Below are 17,639 nucleotides of genomic sequence, written 5' to 3' on the forward strand. Positions count from 1 at the left end.
AAAACTTCATCCCCAAATCTAGATAAGTGCTCACATTTTGAGCCAAACTATTAAAATTTTGAATTTGTTCTCCAATTTGGTCTCTAGTCAAACCTAGTTCACCACGTGGTGACACATGTCAACACTTGATTGGCTACTCCAATCATCATCACTACCACATCAACATCTAGTTAGAACCTCTGAATGGCTCACCACATCAGTGGTGTGTGATGCTCTCTAATTGGTCCTCAACATTTGGTTACCACTCCACCTCATTTGGCTCCACCTGGGCATTACTACCACGTGGAAGCATCTTGTTGCATCTCATCTTTATGGCTTGGTTTTTGTGAATCAGAGAGATTTTTCCATGTATCACTAACTGATATCACTACCTCTGCCTTCAACCTCCATGTGTTATTGCCTAATTAGTTATCATTGCCATGTCACCGGCCACCTAGATGCTACCTAAGTGCCACATCACCAACTCCCTATTTGGCACTTGGGCCCACTATGCCATGTGGCATGATCTCACCTTTTTGTAGTTTGACAACTTCCTTATTGTGAGAATGCATGATTACACCATGTGGCACTTCATCTACAATCACCACTGGATCTCGCCACCACATGTCATATTTTTGTGACATCTCCATTCTCACACCTTTTCTTATGAATTAGCACATGACTACTATATGTCCTCCTTGTCTAGCTAGATGTCTCAAAATGTATTCTACGTGTTGCATGATTATTGCTCTATATTAGTCCATGTCATCACATCACATCAACTATAGGTAGCAAATAATCTTGGTCTAAAATTCATCATTAGTCCATCTCAATCCACATCATCACCTCATGTCAACCATAGAATTCATCATTGGTTCATCTCGATCCACATTATCACCTCACATTAGCCATAGGTAGCCAGTCACCTCATGTCATCCATAGGTAGCTAGTAACCTTGGTAAAAAATTCATCATGGTCGTCAAGCTAGCCTAGTGGGTCCACACGCAAAGCTCTCCTTCTTATCTATAAGGTGTGTGCCTTATGACATTTAGCAATTGAGTGCTAGGATATAATAAGTGCTAACTATTCTCCACATACAAAATGTAGGATAAAAGATAGTATATGTTTTTCCTTCAAAACCCTAAACAATGTGGTTGTGCAACTTTGTTATATGGTATTTATGCAAAGTGATGAGATTTCCTTCTTCCTTGGACTATTACAGGCATGAATCCACCTTGTGATGATTGAACCACTATGTTTTGTAGAATGGACTCCTGTGTAATATATATTATGTTAGTTTTTTATTAATGGGTTTAGAGTCTACATTCTTCTCTAAAGCAATCACAAGCATCCAATTTTTCTTGGTAACACTTGGATTCCACCTCAGGGAAACACAAACAAGCTAGAAGATTTTATTATGGTGTCTCTACATTTGCATTATGGATGCTAGATTTAAGGAGTTCATCATACATCAGTAATAAGATCCACCTGTAATCACCATCAGGGAGAAATATTTTACCTTGTTATAGGATGATGGTTTATTTCATATTGGCAATGAAAAATGCATAGCATTCATCTTTAAAAATCTACTAGTTCTCTGATACATTCAGTTTCCAATCATGGATGGTAGATATGACCGTGTCCTGCTAAACATAACTAGAATGATTTCAAACCATTAGCAATCATGTGTCTTATTCTTTTGGAAATGGCGTTCACCCTTACCTATGAATGATCCTTACAATAGGAAGTATCATCCAAAATAATTAACTTCTACTTCTACATTGTATATGTGGATCAAACTGTTGATTCAACAATGATGATCTTGATTTTTTGTTGTAGTGATATAAATGACACACATATGCCTCATTGATCAGGCTTTATCCTATAGGGAATGGTGACCCCACTTGTCTTATCTCATGATGCCTAATTATACTTTGGTGTTCATCGAATTACATTTTCTTTTAATATTATCTTAATATTGCTCATGAATAAAATCATAGAATATTGTTTATGAGAAAGGCTCTCTTACACAATATTTTCAACAAATGTGGGTTTTGTATCTCTTGGGAAAATTCAATTATTTATCTTTCATAGCACATTCTAATTTTCCAAATTGTTATTTCTTCACACATTATAACCAAACATCTGCTTCACCTTCTTGATTTAAAAGACTTCATATAATATAATTTTGATATTTTTAATCCCTAATGTCCTATATGTATGATGAAATCAGTCAGGCTTGAAGCAGGTTCAGGTAAAATTTGTGCATCTTAAAAACTTGAATCTTCTAGAATCCACTAACTAACCCTTTCAAACTAGCTGAATTCAATTTTGGATCACTAGTTTAACATGTAAAAATTATTTTTATCCTTTTACAAACCTATTACTTTCAGATCGGGAGGGCTCTGAGATGGCTTTAAAAATTGACTAAAATAAACAACCAAACCCAGAAGCTCCACATTTGTGTTCTCTAGTATAAATTTTTTCACTCTATAAATTTTCACCTTGTGATGATAATTAAATCAAAAGATATTGACCAAAAAGTTCCCCTTTTCAAATTCATCCTACAAACAACATGTTAGAAACATAAAAGTGCATTTGGATTTGGCATTGAAACAAGGTCAAATAGGCATTTGGAGTCCTAAAAATTAGGGAAATGGTTTACAGTCACATGGTGAGTATAAATCTATGATTTGGGTTCATGACTAATAACTGGGAAAATTTGATAAGTGTTCAAAGTTGGGTACTTGGAATATAGAATAGGGAAGACTAGCAAAAAAGTGATTTTCACAAATGGAATGGACTTGGAGAAGTGTGCAAATGGATTCGTCAAGATTTGAAAATTGGCATACATGAAGTATTTTTAGAGAAGAACACATTGGTCTTGTTAGATTGTTCTCACTCTCATGGTTTCAAAGTTATCACATCCTGAACAGGGCTTCCAATCATTTTGCACATTCAATTACCAACAAATAACTAGTCAAACAGGGCTTCCCAAAATTCTAAACAATATGCATCAACATGAAAACAATAAAAATCCAACTGAGGGATTCAAAACTTGGTCAAAACATATTGAAATGACCTAAAACTTGAAATATAGGTTCTCTGATATGCATACTAGACATTCCCAAATTGGTGTGTCCTGAAACTTCACCTCGTGCAAGATATTCAATTGCAAACTAGGTGGTGCAGGAGCACCTAGTCTTAAAGATATTGGAGATAATCCCTAGAAATATTTAAATAATTTAATGTAATTCCATATGTTTTTATGTGATATTCCATGTAATGGAATCAATGATAATTCCTAAAGGCAATAACTGTAAAGTTGTCAAGAAAGTGCAAAACTATAAAGTTGTAATGTAAAATGCATAAAATGTTGTCATGAAAATGCATCGTGATTAAAATATTGTAAGGAGTTCGTTCAATTTTTTTTGGGCGAGTTATAAACCACCAAAGAACCTATAAAACCTTATGTATGGTTGAACCAAATGAGAAGGGAAGGAAACATTCACATTTGAAACAAATTTGGAGTGATTTTAAGTTGTTTTGATTTTTTTTTCAACTTTTGTGTTGGTTCCAAGTCTTTTATAGACATGTACGGCCTGGAAAAAATATAAAATATATATATATATATATATATTTGGATATTAGGATGATTAAATTCCTTCCTTTTTTGGTTTGGAGTGATTATGTGAAGAAATTAATAAGTTATGAGCATTTTGGTAAAAGTGCTTATTTGCAGATTTCAGATTCCCTAACAATAGTAATATTGCAACACTTGGTACTAACACATATGGATGATGTAAAAACTCTAAATGAATTCATTAGAAAGATATGTCTAGTTTTATTTACATTTTGTTTGAATCATTTTCATTGAGATTTGTGGAAGTTATACATTTCTTAGTGAAAACTAGTTTTTTTAAATATTCAATGGAGTTGTAGGCATAGACTTGCAAGCATATAATAACTTATTGATTGGAATATTTAAATGGATTATATATTTGGAAAATAGAATGAATATTTCTTATTATGAAATTGGTTTAGGATCAATTGGTTTTTTATTGTGACAGATACTGGATGCCTTAGGCAGGGTTACAAGTTTTTTTACTGATTTATGACAATAAAATGGGTTTTGGTACAAAGATCATAACTTATAATATATTTATTGTATTAGTCTCAAAGTTGGATATGTTTTAGAAGGGCTAATTTGAAAAAACTCATTAAAAAAAATTTTAAAAAAAAAATCAAGAAACATTCAAAAACAAAAGTTATGAATAATATATTCTTGAATAGATATCAGACAATGTAAATGATGAAGTATTGGTAAACTTGGGTGGAAAGAGTTTTGTCTTGCCTCATGAGATGTCTAAGAATGGAATTCATTTCATTTATATTGATGGGATCATCATGCATCTGATTTATTCACTTATTTTTAAGGTGCTTTGCATCACTAGGCTCCATGTTGTTGTTTCACACTTAGGCAAAAATGCAGATTTGACAAATACTCAAAATAACACTTCACAGAATGACTTGGAATGGAAATTTATCATCATGAAACACATGCATGTATTAAATGAAAGGTGTTAAACACATGAAATACATAATAGGATTCAAAATGACATCAGGGTACATATGCACGAAAAGCTCTTATAGGGGCTCAATTAGACTTAGTTTTTAAGATGGTACTCAAAATCAGTGCTTCAATTTTGAGTCCCAACATAGTCCCCAGCTAAGAGATTGTTAGTTTTTGGTTACTAATCAAGGAAATACTATACATACTCAATAATTTTTTTGGCAGGGTTTAAGGTTGGGTTACGCCCTAAGCAAGGGTTTGGGTGCGGAAACCCCCAACATAGTCATGACCAATAGGCCACAACTGTTAAGTGTTTAAGGGCGTAACCCCTAATAAAAAAAATTTGGGGCTATGTTATTGAAATTTTTGGGCCGACATGTTGTAACTAATTTTAACCCTAAAGAGGCAAAAATACTTGTATTAAATGGCTTAGGATTAGGAATTTTCTATAAGGTTTGATGTGATAATTTCTTCTTGTGGCGATATTGAGTTGTAAGGGATTACATATGGTAATTAGGTTGTAATCACTAGATAGTAATAATATTGGACTCGTTGTTTGGTGGACATAGACCAAAGAATGGGTGAACCATGTTAAATCTTGGTGTCTTGTATTTCTCTCTTGTGTGATTTATTATTTTTCTAATATTGGTTATATTTGCATGTAGTTGTTATTTATCTCTATGGTTAATCCTAATAGAAGATCCCATTACAAAAGATAATGTCAAATCTAAAATTAGTGCACTTACAACATCTCATAGAAGTGAACCCATGTAGTGTCAAGGACATCCATAATGCATAAACTAATAACCAGCAAGAACAACATTAAGTAACAAACCTTCAACACTCTCCCAAGTTCTCCACAAACAACAAACGAAAGAGTTAAAGGAATAACCATGTCATCTCTCACATGACATACACAAATGCAAACTAATGACAAAACCTCTAACCAATCTCAAATCCAATGTAAGTGAAACTGAACATATAAGAAAATAACCAAGACCAAAAAGAAATCGTGTAAATCATAACATGTATCACGTCCTTCTATCCACATCTCTAGATGTAAACTATGCCAAGTCTCCTCCATAAAACCCCAACCAAGAAGCCCGAAAAAATTCCCAAACCATACCATATAACCAATCATGTATGTAAACCTCGCACAAGAAGATCAAACTCATAAACCATTCCTAACCCAATGAATAACCATTACTAATCCAAGGAATATGCCCCATAGAAACCATCTTCAAAACTCAATCAACATAAAAAAATATCTACAAGGAGATAACTAGTGCTAAATCATCTCTCAAATGAACCCTCCAGAACTAACTCATGTACCATAACTCAAGATCCATATCAATGAAAAACAAGCATAAACATAATGCACTTGAGAGATATGATGGGCTATACCTCTCAAGTAGTAAAATTGTCAAGTAGACCAAGAGTGGGGAATGAAAATGGTCATCAGGATGTCCAAGTATCCAACCAAGAATAATCTCCACTCAAGTATATATCAGCTTAATGCCCCTCAGGTTCTTGTTGAAACCATCATGTGTCCCAACAATTAAATCTTTAATCACAAGAGAAATTAGCATCACCGCCATCTATAAGTATCTATTAGCACCTATAACAAATCAATCCATGCTAACTCCAAATGCAACTTAGAAATGTCAAGAAGTATCCAACAAATGATCAATGTACTCAATACAAGGAAACTAAACCAATATCAATGTAAAAGTTCCAACCACAACTTTAGGAACATAAACATGAAAACATGATCTAAACCACCTCAACCAAAGATACAACATGCTCCATATGAACATACCACAACATGTCAAAACTATAAACCTTCATTAAGATTGATTCATCATATAATAATGAAACCATCCTAATACTAATGATAACATGTTAAATGCAAGCATAAACCACACCTCTACCAAGAACCTGAATGAGTCCTCAAGGTGCAACTATTTCCACACAATATGAAGATAACCTATTGGTCTCAACCAATATTGAGAAGGGGAGAATGGATTGGTACCATCTTCTAAATGGGTTAAACTCTTCACCACTTTGGATATACTAATTAATAGCCACTTGATAGCTAACACAATTATGAATATATTGAAATAGAATTATATATACTCATGTAGAAAAGCATTCAACAATAAACACAGATTTTTGTACATGGAAACCCTTGACAAGAGGATGAAAACCATGGTGGAAATAATATACTCACTAGCCTTTTACTACAAATAAAAGGTTTCTATATTAAGAGCCATAACTTGTTCCTTATAAGAACCCATCCTATTAGGAATATCTATAATCTATTAAGATTATAATGAACCTGTTAAGGCTACCTTGTTACAAGAATCAAAACTCTTGGTAAGAGGAATATAGTTCAAGGATTTAACATATTCTTGCAACTAAAGTATGATTTGTTAGGATCTTACAAATTGATTACAATGTTTAGAGAGCAATCAAATGTGATTTAAACATGTAGCACTTTCCTACTTAGTAGGTATCTAGTGAATACCTTTGAGATGTCATGGTCTCCCTTTGTTTGATATTCATACTAAGTGATCTCCTTTTGATCACTCTATCTCTCTCTCCTCTGCTCACACTCACAACATACTCTTCTACCTCTAATAAGGTGTGGCACTATTTTCTTCAACTTCTTTCTTAACAACTATCATCTATCATTTTTCCTTTTATTCTATGTGATCTTAGTATGACATTCTTTCCTTTCTTCTCTAAATCTTAATCTCTCTTACTTAGTAACCTCTCTTTATACATTCTTGTCCACACTTCGCTCCTATGTTTTGAATGTGTGAATTCACCTCTTATCTATGGGTGTTGAAAACCCTAGAGAATATCCCACTCAAACTAGTAAATTCAAAATTTAAATTTGAACTATTGAGTATTTCATGAGCAACCTATGACACCTACACTATAGGGTCTAGACTAGTGACAGTGTCAGCCTAACGTGGGTCTCGTCTCAATTCATCTATCCACTCTGCATTCCATCATTCTTGTCATAATTTAATCTTAACTTGAATTCTCACCATACCTATTCTTCCATGTCGCTATGATGACTCCTCATGCTTACTAGATTAGTCTTAGCCTAGTCTTATTCTTCTATGTAGACTGGTGAAGATATCTATCAGTACTCAAAAGGTGTACATTTCTTGATTGGTTGTGAATCAATGACAAGATACTTATACCAACTATACTTCATAATGCCAATGCAATTAGTCAAGACAAAAATCTACCCCTTTAACATTGATGGCAAAGCATATGCCTTGGTGGGTTAGATATTGGTAGAATCTTTATCGGTGATTGAACTTAACCATTTTTTTGTGCTTCTCCATAATTTCCTATATTGTGATCCCTCTATGGTGTATCTTTGACTTGGTTTCTTCTCTCGACTATTTTTAGTGCCAACTTCCCCTTTTGTTGCCTTTTCTAATGATCCTCCATCTCCTTCTTTGTTGTTCACATTGTTCATCTCCCCCTTTCTTTAGTCTTCCCCTTTTGCTGCATCTCCCTTCATTTCCCATTGCCCAATATTTTTTTCTATTCATTTTTCTTATTATCTCCCATTACTTCATCATCTCCCCACTTTGGTTATTAATTACAAATGATATGTTGTCTCTATAGTTTCCAACCATGTCTTCCATATGTCTTGAATTTTCTAGAGTGCATGGGTCAAGTTGATGATTTATGGTAGGCATTGTTCCATTTCTCCAATAATGTCTCTAGGAATTGAGGATATCAATTCATCTGGCTTAGTGATATGTTCTTGGATAATTTCTATCATGGAAAATAAGAAATATTGTAATTTGAATAGGGCAGCATATCTTTTTTCTTATATTGTAGTAACCTAGTTGATTAGATGTTGTTTTTCTTGAATTTATTTGATGTACACACTTGTTGAACAAGTCAATATATCAAATGATGTTTGAGTGGCCTATAGTTCTTGATGAGTTGTTTTCACTAAGTCATTTAGATCTATCAAAAAGTTTTATGAATCTGGGCCTAATGAAGGATTGAAGAGATGTCCTTCAATGATTCAATTGTAGTGTTCTTGGATTCTACAATTTGATGTAAGTGATGCTCAATAAGTTACTTGAGCTTGTCTTTCTCCTTCCTTTTGTTGAGTGAGTGTGTTCTATCACTAATGTTTACATGCTTCAATATTTTCCTTAGTTGATCAATAAGATTAGTAGTAGTGTCATTTTGCACATCACTAAGTATTCATGTGATTAACTTCTTTGATTTGATTAGAGTATGTGCACATTCCTTACGTGGATTTTCTTTCTTTGTCTTAGTGATCTTCCTTAATAAATGATTGTGTTGATTCAATTCTTCATTACTCAATTCCTTTACTCTATCAACATACATGTCCAATGCACTTTGAATTGTCTCAAAATTCTCTACTTCCTTAGTGTGCCACTTAAACAATTCTCCATCTTTAGATCTTAAAAATGAATGTGATGAGGATGGTGTTATCCTTGTCATCCTTTTCCATGTAGATTGTTTAGACTATGTGCTTCCCAGTTGTAACTTTCTTTTTGTGATTTGAGGCTTTGTAGTGCTCTTGGATTTCCTTGGTGCCTAAGGTTGGACTGATTAGTTGACACCCTTCTATCTAGCTTATTTCTCTTTGTGGAGATTTTGTAGCTTTGCCCCCTTTTGGACATCCTAAGAATTTGCCTCCTTCTTTTGTGGCCTCTAATGATAAAATTTTCTCTTTGTGTTGGGTTTATGTTGGTTTGCTTGGCTGAGTCTCACCTTCTTCTTGCCTTGTGCTAAGTTGTGTGAGATTCGTTTGTGACTTCTACTATTTGTACCTTGGCTATCTTGGAGGTATCAATTATAACATGTGTGATTGGAGTTTATTGTGACCTCCCTATCCTTGGTAACCTTTTACTTTATGTGATTTTTGTGCTACACACTTTTGCATATTTTGATTTTCTTGGCAAGGTTAAAGGATTAAAGTTGATAGGTTCATCTAAATCCTCAACATATCCTTCAACTTATTTTGTTCTACTGGTTCCAATAGATGCAATTGTCTTTTTCTTGACATTGTTGTTTGGATCGGGTCTAGTTAGAGCTTTTACCTACTTTATCAGCTTCCTTACACATACTATCTCTACTTTCTTGGTCATCCATTTACAATATTTGATTTCTTTATCAAAAATTTCTCTTTCCTTTCTTGTTATGACTAATGCAACATTAGCTTGTGTTAATAATTCTTCAATATATGCATCTATATAGGTTTATCTATCTACTAGCACATTTGATTTCTTTTAGTTATGCAACTCCAATTCATCACTTCTTTATTATAACATTTTCTAGTTCCTTTGGTAAACCCATCTTTACCATTTATGGTGTTCTATTGTAGATCCTCATACTAACTAGTACTACACTAATAACATTGTTTTGATCCTTCTCACTCATGAAAGAATATATGTACCTTATAGTGTTATAGTTTTCATTGTGCATAATTTCCCTTACTATATGATCAATTGAAAATATAGGAGTGTGGTTACCACTTCTTACTTATTTTACAAATCTTGGGTTTGTTCTTCTTCTTTTTTTCTGTTGTAGGCTTCTTCTTAATCACTTCTTCCATCTTCTTCTTCTTTCTCTCATAATCATCACTTAACTCTGGTTTAAGTGAGGTAGTTTCTCTTCCTAAGACATTATTTCCTTCATCACTCTTCTTTTTCTTAGGGTTTATGGTCTTGATACTGGTTGCCTTCTTCTTTCTTTTTCTTTTAGCATTTTTTTAGTTCTCCTCCTTGTCCTTTTCAATTCTGGATACTATGCTTCTTCTCATTGTGTTGGTGCCACACACTAGTCACTTGTCATCAATAGGTATAGAGAATATTAGCTCCATAGTTTCTTTTGCCTCTTCTTCTATTACCTCATAGTGGAATACAGTAAGCAAGTGAGTTCTGGGCTTCACAGTTTCTATCATGCAAGATTTTGTGTTGCCTAGGAAACATAATTCATTCTTATATTCATCTACTAGGACAAATGATATCCTCTTTCTTTTTCTCATTATATCCCTAAATCTATCAAAATATCTTTTAAAGTGAACATCTTTATCATCACCTAATATCATATATGCTTTACAAAATAATTCACAAATGGGCCTATCAGTTATCCACATGACTTGACCTTGTCTAGGAATTTCTCTCATGAAATAGAAGAATATACATACCAGGAGAGCCCCAAAATTGAATAGATGTACCTTTTGGTTTTCTTTAATCTTTGTCAATTTCATCATCAATTGTTCATGAAGCCATCCACTTAAATCAAGTGGTGCACCTGTGTGAATGATTTGGTAAGTTTCATATACCACTCCATAGGGAATGTTGTTGAGTTTTCTTGAAAAGTAAAGTCTGTAAACAATTCCTATTACAACAAATATTATTTTAGGGTAAGGGATTTTCTCTATAGCCTGTGTTTGTCCCTCCTTCCTTTCTCATATCATTCTGGCCACTTCATCAAGTGTTGCCTTGCCTAAATCCAGCCTTGCTCCAATGCTATTGGGCCTTATTACCCTGGAAATAACCTACTTTTTAATTTCGTAGCATTTGTCAAGCCATATGTGGTTCCTATGTACTCTGCTCAGTACAATTCTCACCCAATTTTCCTAGTTGTAGTTAGTAAACTCTATCACTTGATGCAAAGTCATGTTCAATAAATGTCATTTATCCTTCTTCATTCTACCATCCTTTAGAAATGTGGATAATACTTCATAGATTTTTTTGGCTTCTAGTTCCATGATTTTCACATTTAGGTATGTGCTTATGTCTTCTACAAGTAAAGCATTTGTAGGCAATGAGGATAGTGTTACTAGCTAGTTCCTTGAATCTCCTTTTAGTGAGGTAACTACATATGTCATTCTTGACATTTCTTCATTGCTGACAAGAACAACCTTATGAAATTTTTCAAGTATGATGCCCTTTTGAATAAATTGATCTTGTTGAGTATGATCTTGTACACTTTTATAAATCCAAAGATCTCATTGGGGGCAGGGATGGTGCATTGTTGCTCAACTAAGTTTTCTTGTTTTTTTTTGTTTAGCATAAGATTTGAATTTGCAAGTTAATTGATCAAACTCCTCTTGACCTATTTATATCCTTTGAGATATTGTTAGGTTTCTATTAATGAGAAAAATTAAATATAGTGCTTATGTATCAATCCTTTTGCAATTAGTGCATATGTTTTGTGCAACAACGATCATAATCTCATCATTCTCCTACCTAGATATAGATTCCTTATGTTTGATTTATGTTTCCTTGTACTGATTTTAAATAGAGGACCAATGTAAAGTATATTCTTTGGCATGCAACCCCTTCCAAGCTAGGACTAGCTTAGTTTGTTGCAAAAGTCTCACCACCAATAGGTGGGCTCTCTACCTCTTTAGACTTGAGCTCTTTGTTCTCATCTACCTTCCTTGTCCATAACTTGTTGAACTCCTTTTTGGCTTACTCCTTATCTACTATCTTGATCTTTCCACCATTATCCAACTTTTTCACTTGGGCTCCTCTCCGTGATCTATAATCTTGGGAAATATGCCCTATCTTGTTGCAATAGTAATAGATCATGCATGTTCCTTTCCATGGTCCTAAGTAATTTCTTTGACCAATTTATGTTTGTCAATGATCACCTGTATGTCCTCTGTTCTCATAGGTTGAGTATAAAGGAATGTTAATTCTATTCTTCCAACAAGGATTGGAGGTCCTCTAAGATTTTTTATTTGTCCACAGTCTTCATTTGCATACACATGCCTTGTGTCCATAATTGTTACAATAGTAACAATACCCATCAAATATTTTCTCGTAAGTTTGAGATCTACACTCTCAAGAAGAGTGATCATACCTGTGACATGTATTTCAATCCATGTAGAAGGTGTATTGTGCATTGGGTGCAAACTATTTGTGCCATCATATATTTGAGGTATGACCTATTTTACCACAATAATGGCATTTTGGTTTCTTAGGCTTCTTACCTTTAGATGATGTTTTCCCTTGTCCTTGTTTGGTCTAGATTTTTCTCTTAGATGTTTTGCCACCTTCAATCTTTTTGACTCCTTCATAGCCAAGATTGATTGTGTCATTTGTTCTCCTTTAAGCCTTGAGTTCTTCATCTATCATCTCTGAGTTTTTATTGAACCCTCTTAGCTTCTCCTTTCTTTCGTTGGTATTTTTATTTCCTTTTTTAGCCTTGGAATATGTTGATCCTTCTATGTGATAGTTTCCTCATATACTCTTTTTGTTTCTATGGCTTCACTTAGTGTTCTTTCAACTTTCTTCAATGCTTGTGTTGCATCGCCTATCTCTCTATGTGCTTAGACTCGATCTCTCTTATGCTTCTTCTAGTTATTTCTTTAGATAAGCAAAAAAAATTCTCAACTTCTTGTTATCAAACATGAGGTCAGAGTTAGTTTCTTTAGATCCATCTAATCCACTCTACTCTTCCATTTTCTCAATAATTTAATGACTCACTAAATTTCTTCACAAGTTTCTTTCTTTTTACTAGGGACTTCTTAAGCTATTCCTTCAAGTCTTCCATGGTGTCAAGTTCTTCTTTGTATAACCACTTGTACTTCATGGCTATTGTTTGATCTTCCCTCAAGATGTAAGGCTTTCTACTATTAGGGTCCAAGCTCTGATACCATTTGTTGGTCCCAACCAGTACTAGGGGGGTGAACTAGTACCATTTGCTAAACTAGTTAAACTCTTCACCACTTAATATATACTAGTTAACAATCACTTGAGAGCTAACACAATTATGAATATAGTAAAACATAATCATATAAACTTATACAAAAAAGCATTCAACAATAAGCACACATATTTTTATATGTGGAAACCCTCAATTAGAGGATGAAAACTATGTTGGGGATAATATACCCACTAGCCTTTTATTGTAGATAAAAGGTTGTCCTATTAAGAGCTACAATTTATTCCTTCTAAGAACCCATCCTATTAGGAATGTTTGTAATCTATTAAGATTTCAAACAATATGTTAAGGCTACCTTGTTAAAGGATTTAGCACTCTTTCTGAGAGGCAGCTGGTTAAAGGATTTAACATGCTTACAACTAAAGCATTCTCCATTAGGAGCTTACAAATTGATTAAAATGGTTAGAGAGCAATAAAATGTGATCTAAAAATGTAACACTTTCCTTCTTAGTATATCTCTAGTAAATACCTAAATGAGATGTCATGATCTCCCTTTATCTGATAGGTGTACTCAGTGATCCCCTTCGTATCATTCTTCCTTTCTTTCCATTGTTTTCCCTCATAGCATTCTCTACTACCTTTGGTTAGGTGTGACACTACATTCTTCAACTTTCTCCTTAATGGCTTTCATATGTCATTTTTCCTATTCTTCTCCATGATCTTAGTGTGACATTTTTTCCTTTCTTCTCCAACTCTTAATCTCTCTTACTTAGTAACCTCCCTTTCTACATTCTTGTCCACACTCTAGTCCTATTTTTTGAATGTGTGAAGTCGCGTCTTATCTATAGGTGTCACAACTCTTAGAGAATATACTGCTCAAACCAATGAATTCAAAATTTGAATTTGAATTGTTGAGTATTTCACAAGATACCTGTGACACCTACACTGTAGGATCTAGACTAGAAGCACTATTAGTATAACATGGGTTTCATCTCAATTCATCTATCATCTTTGTGTTCCTTCATTCCTGTTAGAATAAAAACTTAATTTGAATTCTCTCCATACCTATTCTATCATATCAATGTGATGACTCCTCATGCTAACTGAATTAGTCTTATCCTAGTCTTATTCTTCCGCATAGATCAATGAAGATACTACCAGTACTAAAAAGGTGATGTATATTCCTTGACTAGTTACCAATCAATGAAAACACACTAATGCTAACTATACTTCATAATTCCAATACGACCGGTTGGGTTAGCATAACCACCACCAACAATTACACCATGCAAATGTCAAAGATGCTTTTGTTGCAACATGATCTAAAATATCCTCTAACATTTGCAATAAAATAAAAATATATCAATTCCAACAACTTGCACTCAATTGTGGTAGCTATTTACCATGGCATCATAACATCCATTTTTGGTGTGGAGATCTTCCAGGTTTATACAAACACAACCAAAGTGTCAGTACCAAGTGAAGCCAAGATCTCCAAACAAAGAAGATACAAACTAAACCAAGAACTAATCTTATATTGCTACACCATAATTTTGATAATCTTCCACTAAAATATATATCCAAGCTATCCATGATACCATGATAAAAACCCACCCTCTAACCATGAGAATCAACCAAGGCATCATTCCATCAAAGAACTCAAGGTGCACATCATGGGATTCTCAAAATAAACCAATCCATTGTAATCAAATTAGGAACCCAAAAAAATTAAGCATCAATAAGATACCTCTATTTCCAATCATGTCACGCCAAAATCCATGGCACCATGATCGCATCCATGTAGTGAGCAACTAAATCTCGAAGTGTCCAACCTATCAGCATGAAATAGTCAACCACAATCCTCCACCATGACTATACTTGGTGACAACATATCATACCCTCTTCATGAAGACAAATTAGCAAATCATGTGACTAAGGACATAGAAAACCCAAATCCAAGCCACCAATTTAAATATGTATCAATACTAAAAGATCAATGGGCAAAGTCAACACATATCAAAGCCATAAATGTAACTTGTAAGTATAGACTGCTTACAACACTAGACAACTTGTAGGCTCAACAATTCATCATACATATCCAAATCAAATACTAATAATCATATCATCATAAGACCAATCTAAAATACATCTTGAGTATATAAAATCACATCAAATCTCAAATCTCCAAAATATACAATGTTATAAATTCATAATGTTACCATAGTCAATATAAATCATAAACCATTCATATTAATATATCACCCAATAAACTATGCCAAACCTACACTAAATTTGAACAATACATAAAGCTCTCCCAGATCTTTCTATTGACTATACGAAGTCTAAAATCTAACTTTGTATGCCCAAGTTATGCCCAAAATTACGTAAAAAACAAACAATATCTGACTTGCAGGCTCATAAAACATGAAAAAATGTCAAATCATAGAAACAAAACTATACCAAGTTATAGTGCTTTGAATTATCTTTCCAACAATGATTAAAAAAGTCTAAAATTTGATATCCTAACTTAAAGTTATGGTCATTTTAACAAGACAACCTATTTAAACTGGTTGAATGGTGGATTCAAAGTGGCTGCTAAATTAAAAAAATGTTAAAAAGGAGGTCAAAATATGGAATAAAAGATGTTTTGGTAATATTTTTGAGAATAAAGCTACTTTAAAGGAGGACCTCCAAAGTATTTAGAGTAAGATTCAGAAGGAAGGTTATTCCTCTAACCTTGTTAGAGAAGAGAATGAAAAAATAGTTGAGCTTCATGACATTGTCACTAAGGAGGAAATCTATTGGAGACAAAGATCTAGATCGATTTGGCTAAATGAAGGAGATAAGAATACCAATTTTTTTCATCTTTCTACCTTGAAACACAGAGAAAAAACTTGTATAGCATATCTTAAAAAGGGTGATGTAAATATTGCTGAGGAAAAGAATATCTCAAAAGAGATGGTCTCTTTTTTCTCTTCTTTTATGATAATTGATCCTAATATTCATGTTGGTCACCAAGAAGATCTCTTGAAGGTGATCCCTTCTTTAATTACTGAAGAAAAAAACAAATTGTTAGGATCTATTCCTAAGGAAGAAGACATTTTTAAATTTTTTACCTCATTAGGAGGGGATAAGTCTCCTAGACTAGATGGTTTTCCTATGTTCTTTTTTTCACAAGGCTTAGTATCTGGTTGGAAGAGATGTATGTGATGCTATTAAGGAATTCTTTGGGGCTAAGAGAATGCTTAAGGAGATAAGCTCTACCTTCCTGTGTCTTATTCCTAAAAAGATTGGGGCTAATACTCTAGACCAGTTCAAACCTATTAGTCTATGTAATTCCTTTTATAAGATTGTTTCTAAGGTTCTTACATCTAGATTGCTTTTCGTGCTTCCTTCTCTTATTTCTGGTCAAAAAAATGGTTTTATCCCAGGAAGGCAAATTCTTAATTCTATTATTACTACTCATGAGATTATTCATTCCTTATCTTACTCTAACAAACAAGGATTCATCATGAAAATTGATATTGCAAAAGCCTATGATAGAGTAGAATGGGGTTTTCTTGTTAAGATTTTGTAGGCTTTTGGATTTAACCATAAGATTGTAAGAGTCATATCTTAGCTAATCTTCACCACTTCTATTGTTGTTTTGGTGAATGGATGATCTTCTAAATTTTTCAGCCCCTCCAGAGGATTAAGATAGGGGGATGCTTTATCCCCCATCCTCTTTATTATTATAGCTGATTGCTTGGGAAGATATATTGGGGAACTAGTTTTGCAACGAGATATTAAAGGTTTTCAGCCTTCTTCTCAACCTCTTACTTGTTCTCATGGTCAATTTTTTGATGATACTATATTTATGGGTAAAGCTGATGTCAAGGAAGCTAGAAACCTTAAGAAAGCCCTTAATTTGTACTCCTCTACTTTAGGTTAATTAATTAATTGGAATAAGAGCTCCTTGTTTTTTATTAACACACTTGTTCCAAGATAGAACAAAATTGCTAAAATTATAGGTTGTTCAATAGGATCTTTTCCTTGTATTTATTTGGGTCTCCCTTTGGGACCTAAAGTTTCAGACTCTTTCTAGGAAGATCTCATAAATAAGTTTAAAAAGAAATTAGCAAGCTGGACGGGAAACCTATTAAGTCAAGCAAGTAAAATTACCCTCCTTAAAGCTTGCCTTCAAAGTATTCCTACTTATGCTTTGATTCTTTTTAGAATACCATCAAAATTTGCAAATACTATTGAAAAAATCCAAAGAAATTTTCTTTGGTTTGGAACTGAGGAAAGAAAGAGAATGGCTTTGATAGCTTGGGATCAAATCTGTCAACCTATTTGGGAAGGTGGCCTAGGAATCAAATCAATGCAAAGTTTAAATAGAGCTCTTTTGGCTAAA

Source organism: Cupressus sempervirens, chromosome 1 (assembly GCF_028749045.1).
Source record: "Cupressus sempervirens isolate cs-2001-9-10 chromosome 1, ASM2874904v1, whole genome shotgun sequence".
Taxonomy (NCBI): Eukaryota; Viridiplantae; Streptophyta; class Pinopsida; order Cupressales; family Cupressaceae; genus Cupressus; species Cupressus sempervirens.